The following is a 9065-nucleotide window of genomic DNA, read 5'->3' as shown; positions in this document are numbered from 1 at the left end:
TTTAATGCATCATCAAAAAAATCATCAGTACCAAATGACTGAAAACTACCGGCCAGTGAGTCTCAATCCATTTTGTGTAAACTCCTAGAGCATTTTCTACATCATATTATAAATCACCTGGAGGAACAGAAAATATTATCCAACAAGCAGCATGGTTTTCGTAAGAACCGCTCATGCAAAACCCAACTCCTAACCACTGTAAACAACTTGACTAAGTCCTTAAACAGGTAGATGCAATACTTCTCAACTTCAGCGAAGCATTTGACAAAGTATGTCATCGTGAATTACTACTAAAACTTCAACATTACGGAGTCAACGGAAAAATCCTTGCTGGGATTAAAGACTTTCTGTCAGGAAGATCACAGAACGTTGTTGTAAGAGGCACAATTTCTGAAAGCTCTCCAGTTACATCAGGGGTCCCCCAAAGAACTGTTTTAGGGCCCCTGTTGTTTCTTGTTTACATCAATGATATGCCTTTAACGGTAGAGTCGTCACTTTCACTCATTGCAGATGATTCTCTACTGTACAGAATCATAAAAAAGGTGGCAGATTGTCATGTTGCTCCAAAACGATCTAAACAACTTAGTTCAATGGGAAAATAACTGGTCATAATGGAATTTCATCCCGACAAATGCAAACTTATATCCATATCACAAACAAAAGAAAGATGATTGAAGCTTCTTATTCCATCCATGGTATCCAACCTGAGAAGGTTGACCTGAGAAGGTTGACCAAGCAAAGTACCTCGGCGTAACCATGACGAAAAATCTAAATTGTTGCTTTTGTAAACAAGTTTTTGTTAAATATTTGCGATGTTAGCTTTTTTAGGCTTATGCAAATAAATGGATAGAAATAGAAATATGATTGATGCATAATCCATTTACGATCGGTAACTAATTGATATACTCAATTGAACTACTAGCTCGATAAATAATCAGCAAAGGATCGATACTCAAGACTTTTTTATGGCTGAATCATCTATCAATCTCCTTTACGGATTGATAAGGAATCCATCAATCACATATCGATCCACCCCGATGATTGATCCTATCGATCACATAGGTCTGGGAGGAAATAAAACAAAGTGGTTTGATAATAAAAAATCATGCAAGATCATAAATTTCAAGATTGCTAGAATTCAGACATTTCTCAATGACTGCTGGATGTGTAACCTCAAATTTAATAATGATATTAAAAATAATTATGCATGACATCACATGATTATTATGGTGATTAGAGGAGATATTCATACATTTTACCATCCGCAAATTTCTTGTAAATTAGGTTTGTTTTGAATAAACTTTGTATTTTAATGACCAGCTAGGTCATTCATTTGAGGGCTATGCAAGTTTCCCTCCACTGATGCAAGTTACCCGACTTTACGGTAAATGTGTATTTTGCCGATGTTGATGGCCTGACAGTTAGTGGAATTACTTCGATTTGTGAAGTGTCTTTACGTCACATAGAACAAAAGAAAATAGCAAAAGAACAAAGGAATTACCCATAGCAACCATTTTGCAACCATGGAGAATCGTGATTTTACGAAAATGGGAATCCTCATATCAAGTAAAGCATCTTCTGAAAATCTCATTCTTCCCCATAAATGTGAAAATGGAAAATGAAAAATGAAGAAGCTTTCGTTTTCTGATCGTCTTTTTAATCTGCCATGAAGTGTTATAAAATTCCTTATAGAAAGACACATTCTTCTACAAAGAGGCTTCATAAAGATGACCTAGAAAAAAGCTGTTAAAAAGTATATCATTTCATTGAGACGGTATATACTAATCGATAAATTCTATTATTGAAGTAATCTATAATGATTGAAATAATCAAACCACCATTTATCCATTAACAATCAAATTTCGAGTCTTTGATCACTTTCTTAACAACCCTTCGAAGACTTGATAACCGTTCGAGTACTTTTATTGTTATTGATTACTTTCGATTACTATGATAACCAGTTGATTAAGTAGATACCGTAGAATCGTCCAATATCGACACCCCTCCTTTAAAGTCGACACCGGATCTGTAAAATAATCAAAACAAACCTTGAATGAAATTCTTGGTATTATTCTTATCAAGCAAGTTCATCCATCAAACTAGAAGTTCAGTAAACATTGCAATCCTTTCAATTAAAAAACAGTCAAATTATTATCAGCAATTTTACACGACACATGATACGCATGCAAACTTTCTCGTAACTTTCTTGTGTCCATCATTAAAATTTTACAATTTTATTACGCTTTAAGTGACTTGATAAAAATAATTTGCGTGCTTAGCCTGGTTTCCCCTTCCTTATTTATAAAAAACACACGCTCTAGGCGCTAAGAGGCTGCACGCCGTGATGGCCAGTATGACGTTCACATTAAATTCAAAAGGAAACCGGGTTCTTTTTATTATTTTCAGTTCATGGCAAAAAGGTCTACTAAAAAATTCCTCGCATGGAAAATGTTGTTTTGATTTGGGTATCTTCGTTGAAAACATGCTAATTAGTTTTGTAGTGACTACATTGTTAAAGTTTTTTTTCTCGAAAAAAACCACTTCACATTTCTTACATTTCAACAATCTGTGACGTGATAGGCAGAGTACAATTTAGTGATTGATTGATAACTTTGGTATGTATTTGTTTATGTTTGATTTTTTATTTTGAAGACCAGCCTACAGCTATTTCGAAATAACAAGACGCATGTCGATATTAGACGATTCTACGGTACTTTGGAAAAGCCAAAAGCATTGATTTAAAATTTGGTTTTAGATCAATGCTTTTGGCTTTTCCAAAGTACTGTAGACACAAAAAGAAGCCATAAGAATCACCTTCAATACTTCCACGTCATTTTGAGTGTGTTCGCCCTGGGTTTCCTCAAATAACCCATAACGCGCATTCTGATTGATCGGAGAAAGCAAAAGTGGTTTTTGCGCGTAAATCGCATGTTTTTATTCGATGAAATAAATTCAGTCTCATATTTTATTGGACGAGATAAACTTGATTTTAAATTCCGTCGCTTTGCTTGCTACAGGAAACATATCCGACACAATTAAGGCGGGCGGAAGTCACATATTTTCCCGCGGGACAAAAGACGCGGCAAGGGAAAATGTATAAAAATAAAATTCAGAATTTAATATCTGAATGATAAAGTAACATATCTACATGTTTTTTTCTTCTAAGTAGAAAAGAATTTATTTACCTTTGCATTTCAAAAAACCAGAAGTCTTTAACGCTCTTCGTTCATTTGCAATCTTCAATTTTCAGAGCTAGGGTAGCCCTGATTGTTGTGAACAAGATCAAGGCACCCGAATTTCGAAAAACTATGGTTACTTTTGTTAAGATTACAATGGCAGTGAAGTCAAGTTTGAAGATATTCTTTATTAGAAAAATGGTTAAAAGCAGTCAAAACGCAATTTACCTTATTACCTCCTGAGTTTGTCTTTGTTATGCTAAAATATAACAAACCTTTCTCATGCTGTCTAATTACAAAAACCTCCAATCACTACTTCTCTGCCATCTTGTTTCACTTTAAATGCCGTGTTTTAAAATTCCTTAGCTACATTATATGTACGGAAAAGGTTTTCTCCAGGCTTTTTCGATCCCGGGATTAAACTACGAGGACGGTTCCGCCCGCTTATTTTCCTTTCAGCCTTTATCCCCGAGGATACAACACAATAAAACAAGAGATTTTAAAATTAATGTTGAAATGCGTATTTTTTCGATAAATTTATAGGCGATACTCAACAAAAAATAAGGTGGTTTTAAACAAATCTTTGACAAATTGGCGTTTCTCTCTGTTCTAATATATATGCAGATCCAGGGCTGCAAATAAGCGTCGGTAATCGGTCAATGTCCGACTGAAAAAGCTATTTGACCGACTGAAAATCTTTTGTGTCGGTCATGATGTCCGAATGAAAAAAGGAATAAACCATTAACTTGAGTTGAAAATAAATCTCTTACACCCCTGTCTCTTACTTAGCCTATTCTTTTAATACTCGCTTCCTTTGTAGCTTTCAGGGTGTTTCTAAGTTAACTTTTATCGACTTGCTTTCTTCGTTACTTTCTTTGTTTCTAAGATCACTTTTATCAACCCGCTTTCTTTGTAACTCTTTTAAGAGTGATTCTAAATTACTTTTGTCAACTTGCTTTCTTCGTAACCTTCTTTGTTTCTAAGATCACTTTTATCAATTTGCTTTCTTTGTAGCTTTCAAGGGTGTTTCAAAGTTAACTTTTATCGACTCGCTTTCTTCGTAACTTTCAAGAGTGTTTCTAAGATCACTTTTATCAATTCGCTTTCTTTGTAACTTTCAAGAGTTTTTTTAAGACCACTTTTATCAACTCGCTTTCTTCATAACTTTCAAGAGTATTTCTAAGTTAACTTTTATCAACTTACTTTCTTCGTTACTTTCTTTGTTTCTAAGATCACTTTGATCAAATTGCTTTCTTTGTAACTTTCAAGGGTGATTCAAAGTTAACTATTATCGACTCGCTGTCTTCGTAACTTTGAAGAGTGTTTCTAAGATCACTTTTATCAATTCGCTTTCTTCGTAACTTCTAGGGTGTTTCAAAGTTAAACTTTTATCGACTCGCTGTCTTCGTAACTTTCAAGAGTTTTTTTAAGACCATTTTCATCAACTTGCTTACTTCATAACTTTTAAGAGTGTTTCTAAGTTAACTTTTATCGACTCGCTGTCTTTGTAACTTTCAAGAGTGTTTCTAAGATCACTTTTATCAACTCGCTTTCTTCATAACTTTCAAGAGTGTTTCTAAGTTAACTTTTATCAACTCGCTTTCTTCATAACTTTCAAGAGTGTTTCTAAGATCACTTTTATCAATTCGCTTTCTTCGTAACTTCTAGGGTGTTTCAAAGTTAAACTTTTATCGACTCGCTGTCTTCGTAACTTTCAAGAGTTTTTTTAAGACCATTTTCATCAACTTGCTTACTTCATAACTTTTAAGAGTGTTTCTAAGTTAACTTTTATCAACTTGCTTTCTTCGTAACTTCCAAGGGTTTTTCTAAGATCACTTTTATCGAATCAATTTCTCTGTTATATACAGTAACAAACTGTTCAAAGGTAACTTTTTTTTTTTCTACTCGCTTTCTCCGTAACTTTAAAAAAAATATACACTGAATGACCGACAGGATTTTGAGTTTGACCGACATGATTTCTTTTCTGTCGGACATGATGTCCGATTGACTAAAAATATTTATTTGCAGCCCTGCAGATCACGTTGAAAAAAGAATATATTTCCGCCTTTACTTTCACTTTCGCTTTCATCTGATTGGATGAATACCACTTGCTAACAAATTCTGATTGGCTGTAAGTCTTTAGCTTATCGAAATTCTGATTGGATCATTTCCCGTGCCGTTGAATTTTGATTGGTTGAAAGTTTCTGAGCGTGAACTCTGATTGGATGAATACCTGAAAAGTATACAATAGTATGTAAGTATTTTGCTTATCAAAACCTAAAGATTTCCAGGGTTTTTTATTTACTTTGTATGACGATAATTAAGCCTACAAAACACCAAGAAAAAAAACCGACGTAGAACAGGTGCATTTTGTAATACAGAATATGATAGTGTGAATCTTTTATAAATTCTATGTTAGGATTTTTTCTCAATGCCCTGTAACTATGCCCGGTGTACCCGTTGCTAAGACCTTATGTTAAAAACGAAAGCGATTACGGCAAAAATTCATCAAAAATATACCTTAAATATTGATACTTGACTGTACTGAATGGAGCAAATCGGTCCCATAACAAACAGTTTTTTGAGCTGGAAAGATGGTAGATCAAGCTTCCTCTTGAAATCTTGCGATCAAGGGGGTTCCCATTTTGTCGTTGAGCAAATTTGAATCAAAGAAGTAAATCCAAAAATTTTCAAGTAATCCGTTGACTTTTTATGTGAAGCAAGGTAACAGCAAAGAGATTAGATCTTCCTCTTTCATGCTGTGCAATTATCTTTCGTGTATCTATATCTGCTCCATTGTAAGGGAAGTTTAATGGTATAGTGACCCCCGACTCTATGGCTCGCACTACGGAAAACACTCATCGCCCCAAACTTCCCGTGCAGATTTTTTTGTAAAACACTTTCGATTTCAGTGCCGTGGACATTTTACAAGATGGCAGGAGTAGTAGGGGGAATTTTGTTCGATTTTTTGGAATCGCTTGACTGTTTTGTTAGAAGCACTTGTTATACATTTTTGGAAAGCTAAGGGGTAGGGGAATCGAAATTAATATGTTTCCAATTTTTTTTCGGACACTTTGGTGTGATTTTCAGACAAATATGACGGTCTCAGGCAAAAATCATAGGGTTAAAAATTAATAAAAATTTTAACTCGAGAAAACGGAGACCTGTTGTATATTTTTGGAAAGCTCTCAAAAAAATAAGATTAGAGATATATTGCAAGTATAGGTGATTTCTGTACCTAACTCAAGATATTAACCCTTGAAAACCGTGTTTTTCAGCCAGAAACAGCTATTTTGTCCAGTTTTTGCGCTTTTTGAAGCTCAATATCTCGAGTTAGGTACTGAAATCACCTATACTTGCAATATATCTCTAATCCTAATTTTTTGAGAGCTTTCCAAAAATATCCAACAGGTCTCCGTTTTCTCGAGCTAAAATTTTCATTAATTTTTAACCCTATGATTTTTGCCTGAGACCGAAAATCACACCAAAGTGTCCGAAAAAAAATTGGAAACATAGTAATTTCGATTCCCCTACCCCTTAGCTTTCCAAAAATGTATAACAAGTGCTTCTAACAAAAAAGTCGAGCGATTTTACAAAATGCCCTCTACTAGAGGTTTTTGAACAGGAATCTTTAAAAAAATGGAACTTCAAAATGGAATATCTGAAAAACTACTTAAGGTTGAAAGATTAGTGACCCCTCATTTATTTTCTGAGGATAAGGCTTTTCATTAAACTTGATTTGACATTTTAAAAATGAGTTTGAAATTTCGACTGACCACCCTAACACAATATTTAAGGTATTCAATATGATCGAAAGTGATTGAAAGTAATCGAACAGTAATCACAACGATTGAACTAGCCTGGGAATCCATGCTATGATTTCTTCTTTGATAAACTGATGGCGGAATGTATAGCATGGTACCGTAAGTTGGTCTAATATTGACATCCCTCTTCTAATTTCGACATCCTTTTTTAAAGACTGTAGGAATAATAGAAAGGTCGTAATCACTGATGGACTCCTCAACTGATTGCTCAGCAAAGAAAATTAGTTTCAATCCGCGATTCTGACCTATTTTTCCTATCTTTAAAGAAGGATGTTGAGATTAGAAGAGGGATGTCGACATTAGACCAACTTACGGTATGGGCTGAGAGTTTGAATTTCTCAGATCCTAATAACGGTTGAAAACATAGCCAATCAAATTTTGTTATTCTTTTACTGGTCACACTTTCTTAGCGCAACTTTCGCAACTTTCGAAATTTGGTTTTTATTTTAGTAAGTGAGGACAGCGCTAAATTCGAATTTCCCACTGTAAAAAATGTGAGTCCAATATTGGACTCACAGCTTGAACCCGTCTTCTTGTGTACATCAAATTATAAAAAACACACGACCGGTCTCCTGTCTACGATTGAACAAATTGAAAATGGTAGAAGAAAATGCCATGATTTGGAGTTGAGTGAGTATTCGATCACCGATAGAATTGATAAGTGGTCACTGATCACCTTTGATTATTATCGACCATTATATTGGTTACTTCGATCACAATCGAACGTTTGATTAGTACTGTCTGGTTTTATCTTAACAACTTCGTAAATTACGTCACAAACACAGAGCGCTGACATTTAGTTTTATGACTTGTTCTCACTCGTTTGGATTCCGTAATAAAAAGAAAGCTGTTATTGTGAACTTTGAACATGCTTAAAATCAAAGTACTTCTACTAACTGCGCCTGAACGAAGAAGGCCACCCTTAACCCAACTGACTGTAACAAAACCTCTGTCTTCCTCAACAGCCAGCAGGGTGGTGACTTTCAGAAGCAATACTTAAAAATACTTTTGTTGTGTTGAAACTAAAATAAAAGGCAAAAGGTCTTTTGACATTAAAAACGTGTCACAAAATCTAGCATTCGTGCTATAGAAATTATACCTCTCATAAAAGTTAAGCCATCTCTCAGTTGACAAGTCTTTAAACAATAATTGACACGATACAGTTATAAAAGTCCAGTCATCTCACTTTTCTGCTTCTCTCTGTCCACGTTGACGCACAGTCAAAACAGGAAATGAGAAAATGTAAACAAAAATTATATCTCAAAAGGCGCGGGAGAAATCCGTTTCGGGATTGGATAGATTTTGCAAGCTTTACGGTAGCCGAATGATTACCTAATGGTGGATTGGCTCACATAGATTTATAAAGACTGCCGCCCGAAGGCAAAAAAAAAGTGAATATCAGAAAAAAAATTGTGCCGTGATGTGCCGCGTCCCCCAATCCTTGTGGGTGTGGAGCCTGAATATATTTTGGTTGCACCTGACAATCCCCGAAAACGAGCTGGGGCTTCCGGAAATATTTGAAAAAGTCGATATTTAAACTGAAGTCTCACCCATTGAGTTTCAAGCCGAAGGCTAGAGGTCAATCTCCTTGGTAGGATTTGAAGCCAACAAATCCTACCAAAGTTGCGCGGCCTTGAGCGACCCGCCTGGTTTTTACACAAATGACAGATTGAAACTAAAATTTACCGCTTAATTTCGAAAAATATATCACTCGAAAACAAAGGAATGCTAGATTCAATCCGTCATCAAAAATACGGCGCATATTTTAAGGCTTCAATTTTTCTTGCCTAAGAAAGGTTAAAGATTGACCTCTAGCCCTTCGGGCTTTAAACTCAATGGTCTCACCACGTTTATTTGACTTTTGAGATTTGATGTTTCACAGAAAAGTGCAAGGGGTATTTCGGGTCCCATATCTTCCGAAGGACTTTTCCGTTTGCCTTGAAATTTCACAAACCTTCTTAATCTAAGGTTGACCTGCCACTGGTGTAAAAATAAACGTAGTAAAAGTAGAAAAAAGTTCAATTTATGCAATCGCAAATTTAACCGCTAAAAATTGCGAATTTTT

Source organism: Clytia hemisphaerica, unplaced genomic scaffold (assembly GCF_902728285.1).
Source record: "Clytia hemisphaerica strain Z4C2 unplaced genomic scaffold, Clytia hemisphaerica genome assembly, whole genome shotgun sequence".
Classification (NCBI taxonomy): Eukaryota; Metazoa; Cnidaria; class Hydrozoa; order Leptothecata; family Clytiidae; genus Clytia; species Clytia hemisphaerica.
The sequence above is the reverse complement of the archived record's forward strand: the minus strand, read 5'-3'. Positions refer to the sequence as shown.